Raw genomic sequence first — 15,662 nt, 5'->3', positions numbered from 1 at the left:
ACTGTCATGTGCAATTAGAAAGTGCCCACCACTCCTCCCCCTGCTGGCTGACATCCCCACTCTGCCATGCACCTAATGCAAAAATGGGTAAGTATTAGAAAAATAAAATGATAATAACATTGTGTTATTTGGGGCAACGCTTCTCTGCCTTAGCGGAGGTGCCACCGCTGATCCATAGGCACACTGTCTCAGGATCAGAATAACACAGTTGCTATTGCATTTTAGTGAAATGTGTTTTAGGTCATGCCTGCAGGCAGCGTGCATATGCTGCTGCGTGGAGTGGCTCTCTTGTATCTTACAAAAAACGCCTCTAAAAATGGGCTTTTAGCCTACCCATTAAATACTATTGGTTGGTGTTAGACCTGGCATCTTTGGCGTAGTTTCCCCCTATCTTTTTGCCTCTACCTCCTGTATTTTTGATGCTTTGCTGGATTTCGTTTTTGCTCGTTTAGATGCTTTGGGCACTTTGCCACTGCTGTTCAGTGTCAAAGTGGTGCAAGTGCTCCCTGTGTAAATTGTTGTTATGATTGATTATCCATGATTGGCATATTTGTGTCACCAAGAAGTCCCTAGTAAAGTGCACTGAGTGTGCCAGGGCTGGTGATAACAGATGCTACTAGTGGGCCTGGAGCACTGATTGTGCCACCCACATGAGTAGCCCTAAAGTGGTGTCTCAGGCCTGCCACCGCAGTGCCTGTGTTCAGTCTGTGAACTGCCATGTCCTCCTGGTCAGTGTCCCCACTGGCCAGGCCTAACCCTTCCCTTTCTGTACACATTGGTCACCCCTAAGGAAGGCCCAAGGTACCCCCTTGGGCAGGGTGCAGTGTATGTGAAAGGTAGAGCGTGTACTTGTGCAGGTGACATTCTCTGGTAGTGAATTACAGCCATTTTCGTTTTTCACTATGGTAAGGCTATCTTGCCCCATAGGCTATCATGGGGAATGCTGGCTACAGTGGCTACCAGCATATCTTCCCATAGGAGCAAGATAGAACCTAAAAGTCTGGTATCCCTGAACTCCGAATTTAATAACACATCTTTTAGGAAAGGTTGTTTTTAAATCCTGTGTTTGAGAACAGCACTTTTAGAAAGTTGCTCTTCTCTTGTCTGACCTTTCTGTGTGTGTTGGCCTGTTTGTGAATTGACTGTCTGGTTTGTGAGTGACAGGGGCTGGGTGGCTCCCAGAGGCCGAGTGGGCCATCCCTGGGCTGAATAGCTCCATCTGCATCTAGAGTGGTGGGAGGGGGTAGCACCTGGGCCTGAATAGGGCTGTGCCTCCTTTCCACCATTCTGGCTCCACCTCCTGCTGGGCGGCTGATGACCCTGCCCCTCTCTCTGAAAGGAAAGGAGAGGCCAGGAAAACAAAGTGCTCAAGGAACACCCAGAACTGGTTCAGACCTGGCTCAGAGCCCTCCTGCACAAAGGGTTCAAAGACTTTTAGGGGTATAAGTACAGGACCCCTGACTACAGAAGATTTGATCAACCTGGAATCAAGAAGGAACCTCTGCCAAGGAGAAAGCTGAAACTGAAGAAGGAAGACTGTCCTGCTGTTGCTCTGCTGGACTGACCTGCTGTTGCTTTGCTGCCAAGGAGAGGGGAAGGACTTTGCTTTTGGTGCTGTGTCCCCTTGCTTGAAGGAATCTCCAAGGGCCTGAAAAGAGCTGGCTCCCTGTTAAGAAGTCCCAGGAACAAAAGGACTTCACCCCCAGCCTCCCTGAACTCTGCTGAGAGAGTTCTGTCCTTCCTAGAGTGCTTGGTCCAGTTGTGGTGCCTCTGGAAGTTGTACCTGTGTTGGGAAGCTGGAAACCAAGCTTTTAAAGACTTTCTGCAAGTTTTGTCGCATCGCTCGCTTGCGGAGCGCATCCCCGTCAGTGCGAGGGAATTCCCGCCGCTACGAAGGCCGAGATCGTCGCAGCGCCTGTTGCTGCTGCCAGAGTCGCGGCATCCTTCGTTTGCGGGACGCACCAGACCGGTGCGGGAAGATTACCATCGCTGCGAGTGTCGTTGCAGAGCCTGTCGTCGCTGGGTAAGATCGTCACACCGCTTGCTTGCGGACCGCATCACGTCGCTGCGAATGTTGTCGCAGAGCCATCGCATCGAGGAGCTGCAAGAGGAAGATCCCCGCTGGTCCGCGCATCGTCACCCCGGAGATCATGGTAGCCCCAAAGATCATCGCATCGTGCCTTTGCAAGCTTTTTCACTACAGAACCTCCGCACCGGAATCCATACAAGGTATCGCAACCCTCTCCATAGAGACCGGAGTCACCGCACCATGCCCGCTACATCCAGCGGGGCTGTCGCATCGCCTCCCCAGGGTCTCAGGAGTGACACATCGCTTGTTTTCCACCGCACCAGTTTCTGTTTTGGAACTGTGTCGCATTTAAAGGTACTGTTGGCTAAACGTGACGCAACTGTGAACTTTTCACCCAATTTTTGGATTATTTTATCGCAACCTTAAAAACATTTTTGAAACCATATTCTTGAACTGTGTATGTTGGATTTTTGTCGTTTTGGTCTTGTGTAGTTTAGATAAAATACCTTTATTTTTCTAAACTGTTGTGGAGTCAGTTTGTGGTGTTTTCACTGTGTTACTGTGAGTGTTGGTACAAATACTTTACACATTGCCTTTGATAAGCCTTGACTGCTCGTGCCAAGCTACCAAGGGGGTGAGCAGGGGTTATCTAAAGAGTGTATCCTTCCTACCCTGACTAGAAGCAAGGGTCCCTATTTGGACAGTGGTACCTACCTCTGCCAACTAGAGAACCCCAGTTCTAACAGTTGGCTCCATGTTCACTCTTGTGTCCTTGCTTCTCATTGGTCAGTGCTTGTTGTGTTCACTTTTTGCTCACTTCCTCTTTGTGTGCTTCTTTCTTTGATCGAATATGGAACTAGTACTGATTAATTAGTTTATTGGAGTCCTTACGCTGCTTGCCTGGATTGAGGCACTTCTTTTTATGTCCCGTTGTAGCATGTCCTGTTTTTCACTGTTCTCCTATGTCTGTCAATGTTGTGAATTGATTCGTTGTGGTACTTTGGCCTCCTTTGCCATTGTTATAGCTTGTTTTTTGTTTGGTGCTTTCACCGTCCTCGTTGCTTCCTCTGGTCGTAATTCCTTGTTCCCCAGTCATTGATTAGCCCTTCTCCCTCCTGTGTCCTTCCTTGCCCATTGTTACTGCCAATTCCCCATACCCCTTCACAGTGGTTTCTTGCCCGTTTCTCATCCCCCATTTTTGCTTTCTCGGATTGCTATCCACCTTGTAGCACTTAAAGGGACGCCATTTTGAATTTCACCATGTGATTCCCGTTTGATAGCTTGATGCTGCTGTGCCATGCCTCTCCAACCCGTGCTAAATTAATCATACATACACCAACGACAAACAATGGCCGCTCTCCAGTTTGTCACACAAGCCTTCCCATAGGGAAAAATAGAAAGATGCAAACTTACTCAACAGATGAACGCAGTGCATTGATTGGGAATTAGCAGATGTTTTCCTGGAAAGTCCTACCTTGTCGCAAAAGTAGTTTCTTAGGAAAGAAACCCGCGCCTCTTCGACTCACTGTATATGATACACTTGCTGTGATCTGGGATTTGGAAAGGTTTTTCTTTGGCTTCCAATAGATTTGCCAGTGCTTGTTCACATGTGGTGTGGATTTCGGATGGGCTCTGTGCGCTTAGTTGTTGAAAATATTTTTAATTAGTTTGTATGCATGCAGAATATTCTGTAGCCTCTAAGCTCACTTTTTGATGACACTTTAGACACTGTTGCATTCTTATGATGCTAACATTAAGACTCAACTCAGAATGCAAACCGTCAGTAGCTAAAAAGCCAAGACTCCTTAAATGTGTCACATGGGCCAAGAGACCACATGACAGCTGTCTCGTGCCGTTTTCAGGACTTCATCATACCATGCTTGCTTCCAGTAATTTAGCATCCTGCCTACAACACACCAGATGTAAACGTAAGGTAGGGCCAAGATAAAGGACGAGACAGCACTAGATGAAATCTTGTGAGTCCTAGAGGCATCTTGAGTGAGTAAGCAAAAGACACACAATTGATGAACGGAATGCAGAACAAATCAAAACATTCACCCCTAGTCAGGAGATCTGAGTTAAATCAATCATTCTTTTGCTCACCATGCCACCCAAGTTTAGACCTGGCCATATGCAAATCAGTCTTGACCCTGTGCCTCATGAGAACAGTCCATCCCGAACTGCCAAGCCAGGTCATTCCTGGATCGGAAACAAGCATCCTAGGACCGGTTTTGGGGTTTCACCCCTCTTCAGCCAGGATAGCTTGATTCCAGTGGCACAGTGAGCCCAGCATCCACGTCTGGGCATTCCTGGCGCACTTAGGGCAAGAAAGCAAAAGACACACAATTGATGATATTGGGCAGCAGTAACATTGTTTCCTGGTGTGGCTACAAATGAGAGAGGGATGATATACTGGGGAAGTGGAAAACACAGTCCATCTATTATGACAATAGTCGCCTGCGGCACACAGCCAATAATGTATTAAGCTTAATTGTACATTCATATGCATATTAAAAATGGGGGTCTTTGTGGTTGGATAATTACTTGCTCTCCTTCGTTTATTTGCTGTCAAATGTATCTCGGGATGGAAATGCAAAGGACTGGGGTTTGAGTGCAACCTGAGGCAGGAATGAATAACATTATGACATAATTGAACGACTGAAAGTGTTACAAGCCATGCAAGTGAGTCTCTCACACCATCAGTTTGCATGGCACAGGTCCCTGACCACCCAATGTAGCTACAACTTGAAAGGAGCTTAGGTGAAAAGAGAATATCCTGGTTCTGTAGTAGAAACAACACTGTTGCCAAGATTAAGACTGGCCTATAGGGCACTAGGGCAGGGCCTGGCAGGCTGATCCGACAACAGTGTGTGGCCCAGTTTATTTGGCTGTTCATAGGCCTCGTTTATGGCCTGCTAGGCTGTTTTTTACCTGCTAGGCTGATTTTTCTGACAAGAAAACAAACATTGCCTACAGTTTCCTCACATACATGCGGTTTTCCATGTCTTGCAAAACAATTCTATAGCGTGTAAGTTTAAAAAGACCCCCATTTGCAAACATGAGCTTCTCTTTAGATCTTGCCTAAGACCGCGTGTGTGCTATCACACGCAAGATATTTTGTTTAACAAATTGGGCTTGAAGCCAACTCATTTCTCACTACTTGTTGACTTCATTGTCACTTTAATTTGCTGCCCCCTAATAGGCCAGCATGTGCAAGTTTCACTTCCTCTTCATTCGTGTAATTACTGATGGCTTCGTTTTGATTAGTGTCTTTCCGCTGCTTGTGCTGTAATTGAAGTACTAATTTGTCTTTGTTCTTCCCCTGTCGTTCATTGTTGTCCGTCTTGTTTCTTTTGTGGTGCTTCTTCACTCCGACCCACTGTTAGTCTGTTTTGCTTCTTGCCCCCCACCCTCCCTTTGTTGCTGGCCGTATCATAGTGCGTTTTCCTAACTTTTAGCCATGCTTCACAGCTTCCGCTCTGCTGTACAACATGGCTAAAAGACATTGTCAAAGCCAATAGGTCTTACATAGACGAGACCTATTGGCTTTGCCATCGCTTGTTTTTGTTGTTACGTGCTTGAACAGATGCCACAAGACAAAAAGATGCCTAATAGGTGCCTGGGAGATGAGCATAAATGCTGAACCCTGTCCTGGAGGGAATCCAGGTTCTGCTGAAGCTGGGCCGATTACGATGAGCTTCTGGGCGAAAATGGAAATATCTTTGTTACAGTGACATTGTCTGGCTAATATGAGTATAGCACTAATGCTGTGGTACTATGATATCACCCGACATAATAGCATGTTCTAAAGAGCATTTCCAAAATATAGACCCTTTGCAATCATAGAAAACTTAGATTCATCAGGACAATATTTTTTTACCCAACATGTTGGACACAATATTTAGGATAGGTAATATTTCTGTATAGGATATTGTGTTATCCTGCTAGAGGTAGTATGGACTATTCATGCTATGCCCTTGCCGAGCCCCCTAAGTGATTCCCTCGCCACCCCAATATTTGCTGATGTAGGTGAAATCTGAGTTTCCATGGTGGTGATGCTCTCGAGGGCTTCTTGCTTTGGAAGGTGCTCAATAAAGCAAGAAGATCTGCCTGCTCAAATCAACTTATTTGAGCTGTGCCAGCAGCTGGGACAGGGGTGAGTGATAGCAGATGTCAGGGACAAATGACTTGCTGACACCCTGCAGAAATCTCATTGTGCAGACATTATTTGAGATGCATGAAGGAACCTTGAAAACATGCTTAAGGAGTAAAGTTAAAACATGCTTGAAAGATCATAGTGGGCAGAAAATCATTTTTTAATATCTAGATAATTTATTATTTTATTATAAACCACTTTTTATTATCTGGATATTGATTATGGTAGGAGTTAATGTTAAAAGATTACCCAAACTGTGGCAGTGATTGTAGTGGCAAAGAGAGTTGAGCACACAAACAGTTGCGTGAGTTCATGTGCTGGATTAATCTATTGGTGGAATATAAATGTGTGGAGATTTTATGGAAATAATCAGAAGGGAGAACTGTCATGTGTGATAAGAAAAACTAATGAATTTGTTTATGCTATGGGTGTGCAAATCATATGCACCTGAAAGCAGATTGTATGAACCTTGGAATAAAACTCTTTTACCAAATACTGTTAGACATCAGATCAGACAAAAGAAGAAGAACATACATTATTAGGAGTAGTTGTAGAGTGTGAAATAATGTTGGAAGTGAGTAAAAAGGATAAAGATAGTGTCATCATTCACATGTGAAAAAATCAGGAGTCGTTTTCTTCTAACTCACTTTATTAAGTTAAACATAAAGTTGGCAGCACCCCAAAACTATAATCATTCACCTGATGTCAAATACATTCTTTCATACAATGTCCTACATTTCAAACAGTGTCCAGCGGGACTCTGGACATGCTCTGAGGGGCTCTACCTCTCCCACAACTCCGTGCTTCACAGAACAAGAGGCAGGAGGAGGAGGAGGAGGCCCCTGGGAAATCTTTGGCACTACGTAGGGCGAGCCTCATTCCCGAAGTGCGGGACGCTGGACATACTGTGAGGGGGTCTACCTGTCCCAGGTCACTGTGCAAGAACCCATTACAAATGACGGGACGACCATTTTTAATAAAATTAAACGCGACAAATGAAGTTGGGCTCCGAGCGGTCAAGCGATCAGAACTGTTCCATCGCTGTTTCAGCAACTAGTTGATCATGGTTTGGTAAATGCCAATCACTCCCTGAATAGCATGGCTCCCTAAATTACATCAGCTCCATCTTAGCTGGAGACGGAACATTACATTTGTAAAGGATTGTTCTCAAAGTCATTTCCATTGGGTTCTATAATTCCACTAAGCAGTTTACAGATTTTATTTGGTTTGTGTTGCTCTACTGCAGTACTGTTTAACCATGTCTCATGCAGCACCCAGAGGGTGTTGCTGCTTTAACCCAAGCACTTACCCCCTCTTGTGACCAGACTCGGGGAAAGTGAAGGGTAGACCACAACTACATTGGTAATGACCCCTCCTTTACAATGAGCTGCAACCTGGCGTCTTGCTAGAAAATACGCTTGCATTGTGAGGCATAGACTGTCTTGGGCATACTTGATGAACGCTTTTAAATAAGGTATACATTTTAAAAATACAAACAAAATAAAATCAAAGCATGGGAGAGGTACAGGGGAGGAGAGCGGGAAGAGGGTTGCAACACGAGGGAGGGAGGGGCGGGAGATGGACTGCAGTTATTCACTCTTTGAGAGTGTCTGTTTAAAATTAAAAAATATAGTACCTGTAGCAGCCAGTAGAAGGACACTGGCCTCAGACAGGAAGTTGTGCTTGGCCTGACTCCACTGGCAGAACCAAGATAGAAGGCCTGGAGGTAGCAGGAAGGAGCAGTAGGCGCTGTCCAATCACAAGAGAGGAAAGGAGGGTGACATGGAAGCCACCCAATGGTAAGTAATGGGCGGACTTTAAGGTTATTGTTTTCATTTACAAGAAGATTTCGCAAGTGCAGGTGAAACCTAAAAAGGCCGAAAGAAGTAACCCTGAGTATTAGAGGCCAATTAGTTTAATAGACAACCTCCAAAAGGGGTTTTGTCACCACGTTATGAACAAATTGCAAGACTGGATAACTGAAGCCAGTATAATATCTCCTGTGCAAGCAGGCTTCCGACCTAAAACTGAGATATTCCGGTTTACTGTACTAGACATACCTCCAGCTAACATATGCATCATTTGTAGATCTTAAAATGGCCTTTGATTTAGTTCTGAGAGAGCATTTGTGGCATACCGTAGGGCAGATAGGAATGAGCCCTGACCTTCTAAGTATTATTGCAAAACTGCACAAGGCAAATTATGCTCAAATGAGATTGGGGTCACGAGGTGAGCTAACTGACCATATAAATATTGAGAGAGGAGTACGTCAGGGATGCGTCTTGATCCCCACCTTATTTTCCCTGTAAATAAATTACGTAATAAGCTGCTTGAGCGATTGTAACCATGGTTCTCCTAGACTCAATAGAAGTTCCGTTCCAGCCCCTTTGTTTGCTGATGACACCTTACTATTCTCTTGTACTCCTTTGGAATTACAAAATCTCCTATACAAATGTATAAACTATTGCAATAAAGGTTTAGAAGTTAATACCCTGAAAACAAAGTGCATGATCTTCAACCCTCTTAAATCATTTAGAGGCAACTTTAGCATGAAGGGATCTATATTGCATAACGTTCGATATTTAGGAATTAGACTAGACAAATCCATATCCTGGTTCTCACAACTATGCAAAAATAGTACATCATATTTTTTTCACATCTTAAATCCAGTTTTCAAGCTTTAGGCATGTACTCACTATGGAGTGACCCCTCAACTATAACTGGTCGATCAACGACAGCAGCAAAGGCGCCGTCTTGGCTCTATACATATGAAGAATACTACAGGAATAGTAGACCTGATATTCCTTTGGCAGCATTCTTATAATTTACGTGTTTCCTCGCCTTTGAATCCTTCATGGATGCTTTTACCCCTTACCAAGCTAGAACATTATATACTATGGATAGGCTCTCTCCAGATTGGCCAATCACAATGTAACTGGAAGCAACCATCTGAGGTTCAAGCATTATGTCCTTCATGTGGAGTTACTATAGCCCTTTATTAATTTTCTGCTCTCTGTATAAAAGAGCTAGAAGAACTTGCATCAAAACACTTAACATGTATCTTGTAATAAGACAATATTCAGATGCTTACAGGATGCTACGGACTAATACTGTTCCTCATATTGTTTTTTTCCGTGAGTAGATATTTAAATGTGATTTGGATAAAAAGAAAGGGGCTATGGTACTTTCTCTCTATAAACAATTTTTTTATGGTTTTTAGGCTTACCTTGTCTCTAGTATGGCTATAACTACTCATTTTCTAAGTGACGATTTAACATTTTTATAGTTCAATGAAATAATTTTTTTAATCATTAGGACCGATTGTAATTGCTTATTTATCCACAAATTGTGACCTAGGATAATGGTTGGTTGGTTGATAGCTTTATTTCGATATGCTTATATCATAAAAGCGTTACACGAAAATATATAAAACAGCACATCATAAAACATAGACTATACATAGGAAACATCAGTAAAAATGACTATAGAACATGTTAATAAATTTAAAAAGGCATTAAATCGATATAGACAGTCTTTTTAAGCGAATCAACCAGGCCCATTTTAAAAATTTGGAAACAGCGCAAACAATAAAAGGAGCTGTATCAGTCAGTAAAATACGTAAAGTCACTGAATGCTGACGAATACCCATTGCTTTACAAAGTGGTTTGAGCCAATAGGATCTGGGGCGCACGTAGTCCGGACATTCAAGGAGGAAGTGTGCCACGGTTTCGGGTCTGTCGGTACACAGGGCACAGTTGCGTGATACCAGCTTGTTCAGGTTCCATCTAGAGAGGAGATCGGCTAGGGGTAGGGTCCCTAGTCTGAATTTAATATATAGGGCCCGGTCCATTGGGATGGTAATAATGTCCAGATAGGGTTCAAAGGCAACAACATCTTTTAATCTCAAGTAGGCTGCGGTGGAATTGCAGTGGTGCTGATTGCTGATGAGCTTTGAAAAAACCCATTCCCAATATATTTTTTTCAGGGACTCCTTCGGGGGAGCTGAGTGAGTGGACCAGCATGAACCCAATCCAAGGTCCCCAAGCAGGTGTTTAATGTCCCTTAGCCATTTAATCTTCTGCCAGCCATCCGAATGCATTACCTCTACCAGCCCGTCTGCATAGGATTTTAGTTCCGGGACCCTCCACAGGCGGGCCCACAGTAAGAGAGGCCGGAGGCGGGCCAAGTCCTTGATTGGTTTACAGCCCGCATCCATAAGCACCGGGAGTGTCGGGGTGCTCGTCGGGATTGCCAATAGGTCCTTGATAAATTTATTCTCCGCCTTAGACAGAGACTCCATGTTACCCAGACCCCATAACTCTGCTCCATAAAGTGATGCGGATACTACTCTAGCCTTGTATACATCAATTATCGGAGCTACACAGTGTTTAGATGAATTATTATACTCCTTTAACAAGGCTCCCCCCACCCTTTTATGACCCAAGGTCATTTTATTAATGTGGGAAGTCCAATTCATACCATCACTCAAACGTATTCCCAGGTAGTCAAATTCTGAAACTTTTTCAAGAGGGATAGAATTCAGGATGGGGGGGCTACCAAATTTCCTGGGAGGGTGCATGACTAGATATTTAGTTTTATCCACATTTATGACAAGTCCTCTGATTACACAAAAGTCCTGAAACCGGTTCAGGAGCTTCTGGAGGCCTTGGGGAGTTTTTGAAATGAGAAGGGTGTCGTCGGCAAACAACAGGGTTGGGATCTTGACGCCACCCAATGTGGGGGCGTCTGCAGGTTCTTCAAGCAGATGCTCTACCACCCCATTCACATAGAGCGAGAATAAGGTGGGCGCTAGAACACAGCCCTGCCGGACACCCCTATCAACCCGGATCTTATCGGTCTTCTCCCCATTCAAACCCCATCTAACCTGGGCATAGTTGGCATTATGCAATTTCATGAGGAGGTTCAAGATGTAAGGGGGCATCCCAAGACCATACAACACCCTCCAAAGTTCCTCCCGAGGAACTAGGTAAAAGGCAGTCTTCAGGTCTATAAAGGCCAGATAAAGACTGCCCTTGCCCAGCACCACCACCTTCCAATATAGTAACAGGAGTCTGAAGACTTGTTCAATTGTTCCTGTACCTGAGCGAAACCCAGCCTGCATCTCGGACAAAATGTGGTTGTCATCCACCCATAAAAGAATCCTCCCTAGAATTGCTTTTCCCGCCACCTTCTGGGTCGAGTCTATAAGGCTTATTGGCCTGTAATTTCCTGGTAAATCCCGACTACCCTTTTTAAAAATTGGGACTACCTCTGCCCCTTTCCAGGACTCTGGCACAGATCCTCCCTCTATAATAGCATTTAAAAGAGCAGAGACCAACGCCCCCCATTCACCTGGATAAGCACGAAGAAGGTCCCCTGGTAGCCCATCCGGGCCAGCTGCTTTTAGTGGAGTAAGAGTTTTAATCAGGTTAGTAACCTCATGTGCAGAAAAATCCGTATCTCTGTCCAGAGAGTAGGGAGGAAGAATAAAATGATCATTGAGTGTGCCATCAATAGCACAATAGAGAGCCAAAAAGTGATCGAACCACACCTTGGCAGTGATAGTACAGGTCCTCAGGGTGTCATCAGGACGGTTCCTACTACCCACCAAGTCCCAAAACCTTTTGGCATCTCTCCCACGACTGGCAGTCAAAAGATCCTGCCAAAAGTTATCCTCCCATTCTTCCTTAGCTGTTTTTTGGCAGTGTGAGTATAACCTTCGGGCCTCCCTAATCCTAATTTGGTATTTAGATTTAACGGCATCAACGAGCGAGGCCTTCGCCTCTCTGCAATTGCGGTTAAACCAGCCTTGTCTAGACCTAGGATAATATAAAAATGGTAGTTTTGTCGATCTTGTTAAGGTATGATCGCATGTAAGTTGACATCCTGTAGGTATTATGCTTTAAACTATTTCATCCATGTTTTAAATACTGTAATGTCTGCTAATATCAGTTGTTGCACATTGCATTTTGAGATTTTAATTAATTGTCTGGTGATGGCACATATTTAGGGATCAGTGTAAATTACAAAGATTAAATGTCAAATCGACAGTTTTAATGTTTTTATTGTATTCTGTATATTGTTGCTGTGCATCTTTTAATGGGTCTCACTCCGAAACAAACATAATAAAAAAACACCTTTATCCAAAAAACCAAAAGGGTTAAACTTCAATGAGGATTATGTTTGTGAAGAGAAAGAAAGTTTTGCCAAGGAATATTTGTTTCCCACTTTGACCAACCACCGTAACACCTGCAGCTGTATTCCTTTTTAAGAATCTACAACATTTACTTGTGGAAAAGGTTCTGAGGATATGTTCTCCCTGTATGTGAACAAAGTGATACCGGCTGCATGCTTTTTACAGCTTCTCCTAGGACAGTGCATAAACGCACATGGCCAGTGAAAAGAACAATTTGCAAATGATGCAGTCTCTGCAGCACAGCCCAGGACGGTGGACTTTAGGATGAGGCTAGAGATCTGTAGTTGATTGGCTGCTCCAAAGGGTCGAGGAGATCAGAGCAAACCACCCCCCCCCCCCGTATAAAAGGTCACTAACAAGCACCCCAAATGACCTGCCATTAATGTTTAATCACCCAGAACGCACGTGCCTACACATCACTTAAACGGTCATGTCTTAACAGCGAGGTCTTGTTCAGTGCTTTTTTTCTCATTCATTTTTTCCCCAGTGACTAAATATGTGCAATTATAATCTTTAGGCATAATAATTATAAACATTAGGCACTTCTCAAGAGCACGTCCCCTTAACGGAGAGTAATTCTTGATTTCCTGCTGGAAGCACAAGTGGGCCTGTGCTGAAGTCATTTAACATGAATCTGGACTGGTTTTGACATATTGCTTTAATCCCTCATAACTTCTCATTAGCATTATACAAAATATAAAGTGCATAATCTTTCAGGCACACTTACCTTCTTCTGTATACTAGTAGCATTCTGTATTATTCAACTTTGAGCACAAACCTGAAGCCTTTTACCTGTTGGTTTCTATTGACTTGTGCTGAGCAACCTGATTTTAATATTCTCTGTCACAATCTTGAATCACTATTCATATTCTACCAGTCCATTTTGTTAATTATTTACCTGTGGGCACTCTTCACGTCTGGATCATATTCTACTTTTTCTAAGCTGTTGTTGAGGACAGTTTCATTCCTACCTCTGTTTTGCAATGTAGATAGTTGGCCCCGTAGTTCAGTTCACAGAAAACCATAAACTAGCTTGATCCTTTTGCATGTCCCGAAATTGACAACATCTGCCTTCTGTAAGCACCCTAAAAGCTTGCCTGGAGGACTTTGGCTTTATTAGCAAGTCAGAACCTCAAGATGTTCACCTAAGTTCCGCAGCAGTGGAACTCTTCAGCAGCATTTCAAACATTACTCCTTTTATTCCCTGAAAACCTTCCAGCAAAATTAGATCCTGATGCTTTTGATGCTGGTCCAGAAGTGTACCTTCTAGTACGAGATCTATTCCTCCTAATCTTACTTTAAAGGTGCGGATAAAATCATTGTTGACACATGTGTCCATAACTAGCTGCAGGCTTATTTGGTTTTCAGTAGCTAGTAGAGTGCTATTTCAGTCCTTCTTTTGTCCCCAGTATGATTCCCCATTCTTACAATTCTTACAAATGTGTCTCATGTTTTCTGTTTCTCCTCAGAAGCTTAGGGACTTACATTTCTCAAATGTTTCAATGCTTGGTGGTCAAGGCTCCTCCTCTTAGGTATAACCTTCACTCCTTCCAAAGCGGGGACATGCCATTTGTGGGACTGCGTACGTCTTAAGTCCACTAGGACACAAATAAATACATATGGGCCCTAACACATTTCACCCAATCAAAATCAATCCCTGAAAAGGAAATTTACCTCTGAATCCATGTCAGTGATATGCTGAAACAAGCAGATTACTTGTGTGCCATTGCATATTGTCCTTGAATAACTTCTGCAAATCATCGTACATTTTGCTAAATACTTGCAAACGGAGATAGTTCATCTGAGGTGAGGGGGCTCCGTGAAGGAAGAAGTGACCTCAGAAAAGTGATTTGAATATAGGAACACAAACTAATTATATCATATGCCGTTTAAAGTCCTTACAACACTCTGTCCTATTTTAAGCATTTTTGTAGACTGTGGTAAATTTGGAATGGGCTTATCTTTGACCAGCATATAAGTGAATGCTGCCAATATTAGTCTGTTTAGTGTAACGAAGTAATGGTGTATTCATATTGCGGTTACTTCATTTCCCTTTACCTTATTTCACTTTATCATTGAGTGCTGCAAGCTGTTTATAATTTCTACCCATTTCTCCTTAACATTCATCATTGGATGGAAAGAACACTATCTAATTTGGCATTGCAGGGGGTCGCAGCCAACCTGCTTTCCACCTCAGATATTGTAAATACTGAAAGCAGTATATCGGGTGCATGTCTCCTTGTAATCCATGTGTCTCGTGCATGGAAGGCAGATACAAGTACAGAATAGTTGTATACGTGTTGTCCCATTGCACTGAAAATTGAGTTAATGGGGGCGTGGTCTGGCCACGCAGGAAGATGGCCGCCTGCTAGGTGAGCTCCGCCGAGGGACGGACCCCCGACGAGATTCCTTACCTTCCCTGCTCGAGTGGGTCGTCTCTTTGGAGCCTGCAGGACTCGGGAGACCATGGGGGTTGCTGCGGTGGTCTCCTTTTTCCGCTGACGGCTTCAGTTCTCGACGCAGTGGAGAGACGGTGAGGCGGCCGGCTCCTGTGGTGCGCGCTGCGATATTCGCGCGCTTCTCAAGCCGTGCCTCTCCTCAGCGAAGGCGGCGCCCTTGCTACTTCGGGGCCGCGCCTCCTCACATTTTAGGCCGCGCCTCTCTGGAAAGTGAAAGCGCGCTTCAACACGGCTCAAGACTGCCTTTCTTCATGCCATTGCCTGTATTAGCAGTGAGCAGCGCCCCCCTCAGGCTTTTATACAGATGACTTTCCTCACAGTTACTACCAATGCAGTTTTCTTGGAAAAAGCGCTATGAAGGACAGGAGAGAAAATGCTGAAGGTTTGCCACAATCATCTCTCCAATGAAGTGCGCTTTTCTTTTCAGTCAACTGTGTACGCATGCCCACATGAAATATTAATGCTGACAGGGCTAAAAGCTGCTTGATTTATCATTTCATAATATGTGCAATTATATCCAGAAGCAGGATATGACTGTCACATGAAAATTCATTACTACCGGTACTGGCAGATTCACTTGCAAGAGTACTGATTCATTTTTCTCCTTGACTTTCTTTAGCCACTTTCTGTGACATATTTGTCATTTGGGTCAGAATTACTTGACTCTATCGGACTTACCTCTCCTCCTTAATACTTCAGCCTGTTCTCCTATTCTTACACTCTGCCAGTTACGCAGGAGGCAGGGAGGGAAAGGGTAAAGGGCCGATTTCCATTCCCAATTGCCGCTCCATGTTATGAACTCATGTGATTTATTTTTCTTGT

At 43.9% G+C, this 15,662-nt stretch overlaps 1 protein-coding gene across 1 annotated transcript in view; it reads left to right on the top strand.

Annotated features, from left to right (window-relative positions):
* The window catches only part of SQOR (sulfide quinone oxidoreductase), a 186,357-nt gene that overhangs the window by 98,936 nt on the left and 71,759 nt on the right, over positions 1-15,662 (top strand). The window lies entirely within an intron of this gene.

Source organism: Lissotriton helveticus, chromosome 3_2 (assembly GCF_964261635.1).
Source record: "Lissotriton helveticus chromosome 3_2, aLisHel1.1, whole genome shotgun sequence".
Lineage (NCBI taxonomy): Eukaryota > Metazoa > Chordata > Amphibia > Caudata > Salamandridae > Lissotriton > Lissotriton helveticus.
This window is presented reverse-complemented; position numbering and strand designations above follow the sequence as displayed.